Genomic DNA, 9,501 nt, shown 5'->3' on the forward strand with positions numbered 1-9,501 from the left:
TCCATTTAACATGTTGCTAGTTGCATTAGCTCAAAACACAACATATTGACATGTCATGATCATGCATCATATTGTGCCTTGCATTGATTGTGTTCATTCTCTGTTGCCGGTGGTTGTCCCCTCTCGATAGACGTTGTACCGACGCTGTGATAGATGACATTGATGAAGACCCAATGATATCTTCAGAAATGCCAGGCAAGCACAACCCCCTTGTTCATTCCGATACAAGCCCACTCTCTCGCTCCTGCTCTCTTTTACAGCATTAGGACAACAACGATTCATCTGTTACTTGTTGCGGTAGTTGAACCCCTTTATCCTCTGCATGACCTGTCATTGCCACAGTAAATAGATGAAACCCACTAGCATGAGTTGGAGTTGTTTGAGCCCTGATGTGCCTACTCATTCATGCTTGTTTGTCATGCCTGCTACTGCTTAGAGTTGAGTCAGGTCTGATTCATCGGGGTTGAATCGGAGGTGTGTAAACATGTCCTACTATTGAGAGCTAAGTGTGTGAACACAATTTGGTAAAGGTAGCGGTCAGAGGCCATGTAGGAGTACATGGTGGGTTGTCTCATTGAAGCCGTCCTTAGGATTTGAGTTCTGTGTTTGTGATCCATGAAACAGTTACTACCACGCATTGGGCCCGAAACTAATGGACCCTCTCGGCTTCTTGGTCACCCTTGTCCTCTGTCCAGGAGTTGCAACTAGTTTCTGGTGTTTATAGGATATGTGTTGGCGGCTGTGCGTAGCGCTGACCCTAGGGGTGGGCTATGATGCGGTAGATACACCATGGCACGGTGTACCGGGCGCCCGTTTGGTGTCTCGGGAACCCTGTTCACATCGTTCGGGGCCGTATGTGGAAACCTCGGCCGGACTCCCTGCGGATGGAACCTAGATAGGCGATAAACCTGGACTAGAGACTTGAGTGTTTAGGTAGGCCGTGGCCGACACCCTCGTTGGGCTTCCGCTTGAAGGTTGCCGAGTACATGTCGTTTAAACGGCGGTAAGTGGTGAGAGCGAGTGAAGAAATACACCCCTGTAGGGTTAACATCATCTATTCGAATAGCCGTGTACATGGTAATGGACTTCTGGGTTACCTATAACAGTTCATAGACAAGTGAAAGTGGATACTCTAAGACTCGCAAGATAAGTGTGACTGCTCTGGATGGCCTTCTCGTAGGGAGACGGGAGTGGATCCATAGTGGTGTATTGAATGGTGAATATGTGGACTCGTGTGCGCCACCTCGAAAGAGTTGCTTGCAATCGTAGTTCAGGTTAGCCATTGAGTCAAAGCTAGCTTGCTGCAGTTAAACTCCACCACCCCCCTTGTTGATACCGATGGATATGTAGCTAGTTCTAATGTAAGTCTTGCTGAGTACCTTTGTACTCATGTTTGCTTAATTTATGTTTTGCAGAGAGAGAGACATCCGTCTCGCTAGTAGTTCTGCGTGGACTTCGACGTTAGCTTGATTCCTCAGCTACGATCTTGTGCCCTCGGCAGGATCTGGTAGATAGTCAGGCTTCTTAGCCTCTTTCATTTGTAGATGTCCGTACTCAGACATGTTAAGCTTCCGCATGTGCTTTGATTTGTATGCTATGATTGTTGGGTCATGAGACCCATGTTTGTAATATCTCGCTCCTCGGAGCCTAATGAATAAATACTTGAGTTGTAGAGTTATGTTGTGATGCCATGTTGTATTTACACATATCGAGCATATTGTGTGTATGATTGAAATGCTTGGTATGTGAGGGATCCGACAATCTAGTTGTTTATCTCTGGTAGCCTCTCTTATGGGGAAATGTAGTCTTGTACTTCCATGAGCCATAGTAGTCCGCTACAGCCCGGTTCACCGGAGTCTTGCTAGCCCAGCACTACTGTTGATGACACTTGACTGGCCGGCATGTGTTTCACTTCGTTCCTGTGTCTGTCCCTTCGGGGAAATGTCACGCGGTGACATCTGGAATCCTGCCTAGCCTACTACATCCCGGGTTCCCGGAGTCCTGTTAGCCTAGTGCTACAGCCCGGATTCACACGCTGCTGACCGACATGCTCGATGTGATTCATGTATGCCTGTCCCCATAGGTTAGTGCCACTTTGGGTTCACGACTAGCCATGTCGGCCCGGGTTCTCCTTCATATGGATGCTAGCGACACTATCATATACGTGAGCTAAAAGGCGCAAACGGTCCCGGGCCATGGTAAGGCGACACCCGTGGGAATACCGTGCGTGAGGCTGCAAAGTGATATGAGGTGTTATCGGCTAGATCGATGTGACTTGGAATCGGGGTCCTGACAGTTTGGTTAGAGGAGTGTTGCATCCAACATGGTTAGCGAACCCAGTGGTTGTGCGGAAGGCTAATGGGAAATGGAGGCTTTGCATAGATTTCACGGATCTGAACAAGGCATGCGCAAATGACCCATTCCCCTTGCTGCGCACCGACCAGATTATGGATTCCATTTTCGGGTGTGATTTTCTCTCCTTTTTGGATGCATACTCTGGATACCATCAGATCTTTATGTCCAAGGAAGATGAAGAAAATACCTCATTCATCACCCTATGTGGTACATATTGCTTTGTCCGCATGCCTTTCGGGTTGAATAGTGCCGGGTCCACCTTTGCAAGAGGAGTCCAGGTTGGTTTTGATCCACAGTTGAATAGGAACATTGAGGCTTATGTGGATGATATTGTGGTCAAGACAAAGCACAAATCAACCCTCACCCAGGATTTAGAAGAGACATTTGCTAATCCACATAGGATCAACTTGAAGCTGAACCTGGAGAAATCTGTGTTTGGCGTTCCCTCCGGCCAGCTACTTGGTTTCTTTGTATCCCACCTTGGGATTGAGGCCAACCCAGATAAGATCAAGGCCATCGAGTAGATATAGGAACCCAAGACAGTTATGGATGTGAGGCGTTTGACAGGATGCGTTGTTGCGCTTATTAGGTTCATATCCAAGCTTGCCGAGCGTGCCTTGCCGTTCTTTTAGATTCTGAAGAAGGCAGGAGCTATGATGTGGACCCCGGAAGCAGACGCATCATTCCAAGATTTGAAGAACTACTGATCCTATGTACCCACTTTGGTTGCACCCAAACCACAAGAGCCGTTGCTGCTATACGTGGCGGCGACTAATCAAGTGGTTAGCGCAACTTTACTGGCGCAGCGGAAAGTGGAGGAGATAGCAGCCTCAGCATGTGTTTCGCCCACAGAAGATAGAGAGAACAACCTAACAAGGCCAGATGTGGATCAAGACAAAGAGGAGCATGTCAGCGGAGGCAACCCCAAGGACGTGGCAAGGAAGAAGGTGGTGCAACACTAAGTATACTTCGCCAGCTCCCTGTTGTAGGGGGCTAGATCCAGGTATTCTAGCATGCAAAAATTGATTTTTGGGCTTGTCATGGCCTCAAGGAAACTGCACCACTACTTCCAAGCCCATGAGATCACGGTTCTCACCCGCTTCCCGTTGCAAAGGATACTCTAAAACACAGAGACTATAGGTAGGATAGTGGAATGGGCATTGGAGTTATCCAGCTATGGCCTAAAGTTTGAAAGCACATCAACGATTCAGAGCAGGGCATTGGCAGAGTTTATTGCAGACTGGATGCCAACCCCTAATGAAGAAGTGCTAGAAACAGTTGTCCCCAGTAAGAAAGCGCCCCAAGAATGGATCATGTATTTTGATTGTGCATTCTCCCTACAGGGTGCAGGAGCTTGCGTGCTTCTCGTTGCTCCGACTGGGGAGCACCTAAGGTATGTCGTATAGATATATTTTCCCCGGGAGGAGCCGACCAACAATACAGCAGAATATGAAGGTCTACTTTTAGGGCTCAGACTTGCCACAGGATTGGGGATCAAGAAGCTGATCATTCGAGGAGATTCACAACTTGTGGTGAGACAAGTCAACAAGGATTACCAAAGTCCATTGATGGAGGCATTACTCGAGGAAGTGAGAAGATTGGAGGAGTATTTTGATGGATTGCAAACAGAGCACGTACCCTCTGAGGAAAGCATCATTGTTGATCATCTGTCAAAGTGCGCTGCACAGAAGCTTCCTGTGGAACCAGGAACTTTTGTTCTCCATCGTACTCAGCCCCCTGTATCCCTGACAACAATGGCCCGAAAGAGGAGGAAATTGGACTCCAGTAAGCCTCTCCCAGTAGAGCCTCTCAAGGCACATGGGAGGGACCCTGCCGGAAAAAACTCCCCTTTATTTGTCGGGCTATACCCTCATGCCGGGGCTTCGGTCCCCACGGTGGAGGGATGCGCTCCCACAAATGAGGAGGTGCTACTAGTCCTCGTTGCTGAGCCCCAGGCTCCAACTTGGGCAAGGCACATTGTCCATTTCCTCCAAACCGGAGAACTTCCCGAAGAGCAAGAACAAGTGGAAAGAGTAGCCCGGAGGGCCAGTATGCATTAGTTTATCAATGACACGCTATACAGAAGAAGGCCCAATGGTGTGAAATTGAAGTGTATTTGTCGAGAAGAAGGAATGGAACAGTTGGCGGAAATACACAAAGGCATGTGCAACCCCCACATTGGATCAAGGGCTTTGGTTGGGAAAGCATTCCGACAAGGATTCTATGAGCCCACAACCCTCCAAGATGTGGTCGAGCTAGTCACCAGTGTGAAGCCTACTAGTTCCATTCTAAGAATATCCATCTGCCCACCCAAGCCCTTCAAACACTCCCTTTATCATGGTTGTTTTCCGTTTGGGGGCTCGATATCCTCTGCCATTTCCCTCGAGCTACCGTGGGCTTTGAATTCTTGTTCATTGCATCGGCAAGTTTACAAAGTCGCTGCAGTAGACGCCATGAGAAAAGCGAATGCTCAGTCAGCTATCAAGTTCTCGAAAGGATTGCTATGCCGTTTCGGGGTTCCTGCTTGGATCATCACTGACAACGGCACCCAGTTCACGAGCCGCACCTTGATGCAATATGTTCATGCCCTCGGAAACAAGATCTCATTTGCCTCTATTGGACATCCCAGAAGCAATGGACAAGCAAAGAGGGCGAGTGCTGAAGTGCTATGGGGGCTCAAGATGAGAACATTTGATAAGTTGCAGAAGTACGGGAGGCGGTGGATCGATGAGCTTTCTTTGGTTCTTTGGTCCCTCAGAATGACACCAAATCGAGATACCGGGCAGACTCCCTTCTCCCTAGTCTATGGGGCAGAAGCAGCTATCCCCAAGGAACTCATTTACGGGTCACCTCGAGTACTTGGCTATGATGAAGTAGTGCGGGAACAACACCGGCGTGACAACATTGTGCTTCTCGAGGAGAACCGTCTCTGGGCTGCTACACGTGCTGCATGCTACCAGCAAGCTTGCGCTACTATCATAGCTGCAGGGTTCATGGATGGTGTTTTGAGGAAGGCAACCTTGTCCTTAGGAGGGTTCGGTCCGCCAAGGGTACAAACAAGTTGACACCAAAGTGGGAAGGCCCTTACCGGGTAGTACATGTCACCAGACCTAGCGTAGTCTGTCTGGAGACCGGAGATGGGATTCGATTGCAGAACTCGTGGAATATTGAGCATCTCTGCAAGTTCTACCCATAAGGCACGGCTGCTGGGCAGGCCTGGTAGCCACCCTTTTGTACAGGCCTTGCCTCAGTTGCATGTAACCCCTTGTACAAAGCTAGGTGCAGAACCTGAGCAACAGAGAAATAAATGAAGTGCTGGGGGGCCCTGACAAGTTGCATGCATGCATAAGCATATCACGAGCATTGGATATTCATGTAGATAAGATCACACCTGGCATCGTTTTAATCTTCATAAACTACAGGCTCCTGCCATGGATTCAGTCCCCAAGAGCAGATGAGAAGAGAAGCCAGCACTGCGATCTCCGACAAGCCAAAGGGATAAGTTCTTCCTTTTATCCACACGTGTTCTGTAAGTGAGGTCTTGTGCATGAGAAAACTCCGCTACCCTTTGAAACTTAGGTTCTCCCAGCCTTCGACTCAAACGTTTCTTTGGTCAGCGTGGTCGCAGTGGCCTTTGGTGGAAAAGGACTGCGGGGGGCTGGTCCCTCTTCATGATATGTGCCCAATAGGCCTAACTCCCCGGCAACAAAATAGAGGGTACCGGCAAGAGAGCCTGCCAGGGGAGCTAATATACTTAAAAATATAGAGGCATCCCACCTCTGCATGGACATATACATGCACGAGTCCCCAACAAGGTTTATCTTTTTCATTAATATGCTGATCAAACAAGTACAAGCCCTACATGACACAAACATGGATTCAAGAGATTACATTATTTGAACTAAAATTTAGTAAGTTCCTACAGATACAAGATTGAAAAAATATAAGGGCCCTGTAAACTCCTCTCCATGTTCCTCTTATCCCAGGTAGTGCGGTGGGAAGAGTAGGGGACAGGAGCAGCGCCCTAGCAGGAGCCCATCCCGGTCCAGTCATGGCCTGCTGGTCGTAGCCTGACAAAATCGGGAATGGTGAGGCTACGAAGGAGCAACTCGGCGATGCCCTGGTCACCACCTCCGGGACCAGTCAGAAGCCGCAGTGCAAGCACTGGCAAGGAGGGCCCTCGGAGCTCAGCTGGAAGACCGATGATGATGGTGCCAGGGAGGGGAGGGGAAGAATGGAAAAACGAGGCGGCATGTCGCCGGTACGAGACGAACGTGTCGGTGCCACCGTTCTCCAATCTGACAGCCTGCCTCCCGCCTTCTCCGTCTTCCGTAACTTCATCTTCATCAACATCGCTCCACGAGGATCCCGACTAGTCCGGCACCTCCCCCGAGGAGACGACGGGCTACCGCAATAGCCAGGGCGCTCGAGCTGTGCCATTCCCCACCTTACCGAGCAGGTAGGCGCCCTCCTCATCAATGTCAACCCAGGTTTCAAAGGGAGGGGCAGTGCTGGGACTAGCAACGACCCCGAGCCCTGTGTCCCGGGTGGGCACTGAAGACTCCGAGAACCTGGTCGCTAGGCCAACAACCTGCAAGCAAGGTACCACGTTCCCACCAGGCGGACGACCATGGCAGAGGAGGCAAGCACTTCGCCACAATGGGAAAGCTTGATATCTCCTGCGCCATGAATGGCTCGCCTACCACGCCACCTCTGGGCCTGGACCAGACTCACTCTCCGAACATTGGCACAGGCATTCGGCATCATCAGCTCTAAGCTAGGGCCTGGCCCCGGGATCTCCATCTCAGCATATCCAGGAGAAAGAAGAAGATGGAGGAAGAGAGGAATGTGGTTGAATGCCTCCACCTCTCCCCCACTCCTCCTTTTATAGGCAAGCTGCGGCTAGGGGCTGATTCGCCGGCGGGTAACCACCGTCCTCCTCCACCAATCCAAGAAGACCGGGCCCTTGCCTTGATGCCCTCCTGCACCACACGCCTCCATTACCTACCCCACTCAATTCATGCAGCATACGTTGCTTAGGATAAGGGCGTGGTGAGTAGAGTGAATTGACAGTCACCCTCTCGTGCATTAAAGTCGTTCACGGGCCATTAAAAGAATGGCCCCACCATGATTGGCCTTGTACGGTGCACGTAAAAACTGGAATGCTGACCCAAGCTCAGGTTAATGAAGAAGCAAAAAAGATCTCAAAGGACGGAGCCACCTCTGCACTCTTGCATGCGCACTAGTTAGGGTCTGCCCCGACGATGCCCAGCGGCGCACTCGTGCTAGGCCTAGGGGCTCCTGTCGGTGCAACAAACCATAGGTCCGTTGCCCGGACTATGCACAAGCCTGAAGACAAGATTAGAGCACCAGGACCAACCCAAGCATGATGGATCAATTCCCTTGAAGGATCCAAATGCAAGTCAGGGAGATTAAGTAGTGCTTGAGGAGCAAGGTATCACTAAGGAAGGAACCTCCCTTATCGTGCAGGAGAACGTGGCAAGGTTGGGTTTGCCCTGGAAGCAAGCTTCCAGATCGTCCTGGTAGGCCTGCTGGGGCTAGCCGAGGCAAGCCACACCACCGCTCCACCTCACGATCGACCCAAGTCCTCGATCAGTGCGGTGTCAATCCCCTGAGTGACTAAGTTGCTGCTTCTTGCAACATGGCAGCCACTTCCTATAGCAAATACCTCCATATGACACCCGTCCCGAGATGTGTCAAGCAAGCTGGTGCAAAGTTGGTTTGCGGGGCATGCTGTGACGTGACACTAGATGTTGCATTTAATGTGTTCTGTCACCCTGCAGAGTTAGGTGCGATAGCACTATTTGCTATCTAATTAGTGCGTAAAGACTGATTTACCACTGTGGTGACCCCATAAACTATAAAAGGAGGCCCATGGCGACAGTAGAAAGGGTTGGCTGATTCAGACCCTCAAAGACTCATATGTGCGTAGCCTGATACGTCTCCAAAGTATCTATAATTTTTTATTGTTCCATGCTATTATATTATCTATTTTGGATGTTAATGGGCTTTATTTTACACTTATATATTATTTTTGGGAGTAACCTATTGACCGGAGGCCCAACCCAAATTGCTGTTTTTTTTCCTATTTTAGTGTTTCGCAGAAAAGGAATATCAAACGGAGTCCAAACAGAATGAAACCTTCGGGAGCATGATTTTTGGAACAAACGTGATCTAGGGGACTTGGAGTGGATGTAAATAAACAATCGAGGAGGCCACAAGGCAAGCGGCGCGCCTAACCCCTAGGCGCGCCCTCCACCCTCGTGGGCCCCTCGTTGCTCCACCGACCTACTTCTTCCTCCTATATATATTCATATACCCTGAAAACATCCAGGAGCAACACGAATCCCTATGTCCACCGCCACAACCTTCTGTACCCATGAGATCCCATCTTGGGGCCTTTTCCGGAGCTCCGCCAGATGGGGCATTGATCACGGAGGGCCTCTACATCAACTTCATGGCCCCTCCGATGAAGTGTGAGTAGTTTACCTCAGACCTTCGGGTCCGTAGCTAGTAGCTAGATGGCTTCTTCTCTCTCTTTGGATCTCAATACAAAGTTCTCGTTTCTCTTGGAGATCTATTCGATGTAACTATTTTTGCAGTGTGTTTGTCGAGATCCGCTGAATTGTGGGTTTATGATCAAGATTATCTATGAACAATATTTGAATCTTCTCTGAATTCTTTTATGTATGATTGGTTATCTTTTCATGTCTCTTTGAATTATCATTTTGGTTTGGCCTACTAAATTGATCTTTCTTGCAATGGGAGAAGTGCTTAGCTTTGGGTTAAATCTTGCGGTGCTCGATCCCAGTGACAGAAAGGGAAACGATACGTATTGTATTGTTGCCATCGAGGATAAAAAGATGGGGTTTATATCATATTGCATGAGTTTATCCCTCTACATCATGTCATCTTTCTTAAGGCGTTACTCTATTCTTATGAACTTAATACTCTAGATGCATGCTGGATAGCGGTCGATGTGTGGAATAATAGTAGTACATGCAGGCAGGAGTCGGTCTACTTGTCACGGACGTGATGCCTATATATATGATCATGCCTAGATATTCTCATAATTATCCACTTTTCTATCAATTAGTCGACAGTAATTTGTTCACCCACCGTAAT

The sequence above is a fragment of the Triticum dicoccoides genome, chromosome 2A (genome assembly GCF_002162155.2).
Source record: "Triticum dicoccoides isolate Atlit2015 ecotype Zavitan chromosome 2A, WEW_v2.0, whole genome shotgun sequence".
In the NCBI taxonomy this organism is placed as follows: domain Eukaryota; kingdom Viridiplantae; phylum Streptophyta; class Magnoliopsida; order Poales; family Poaceae; genus Triticum; species Triticum dicoccoides.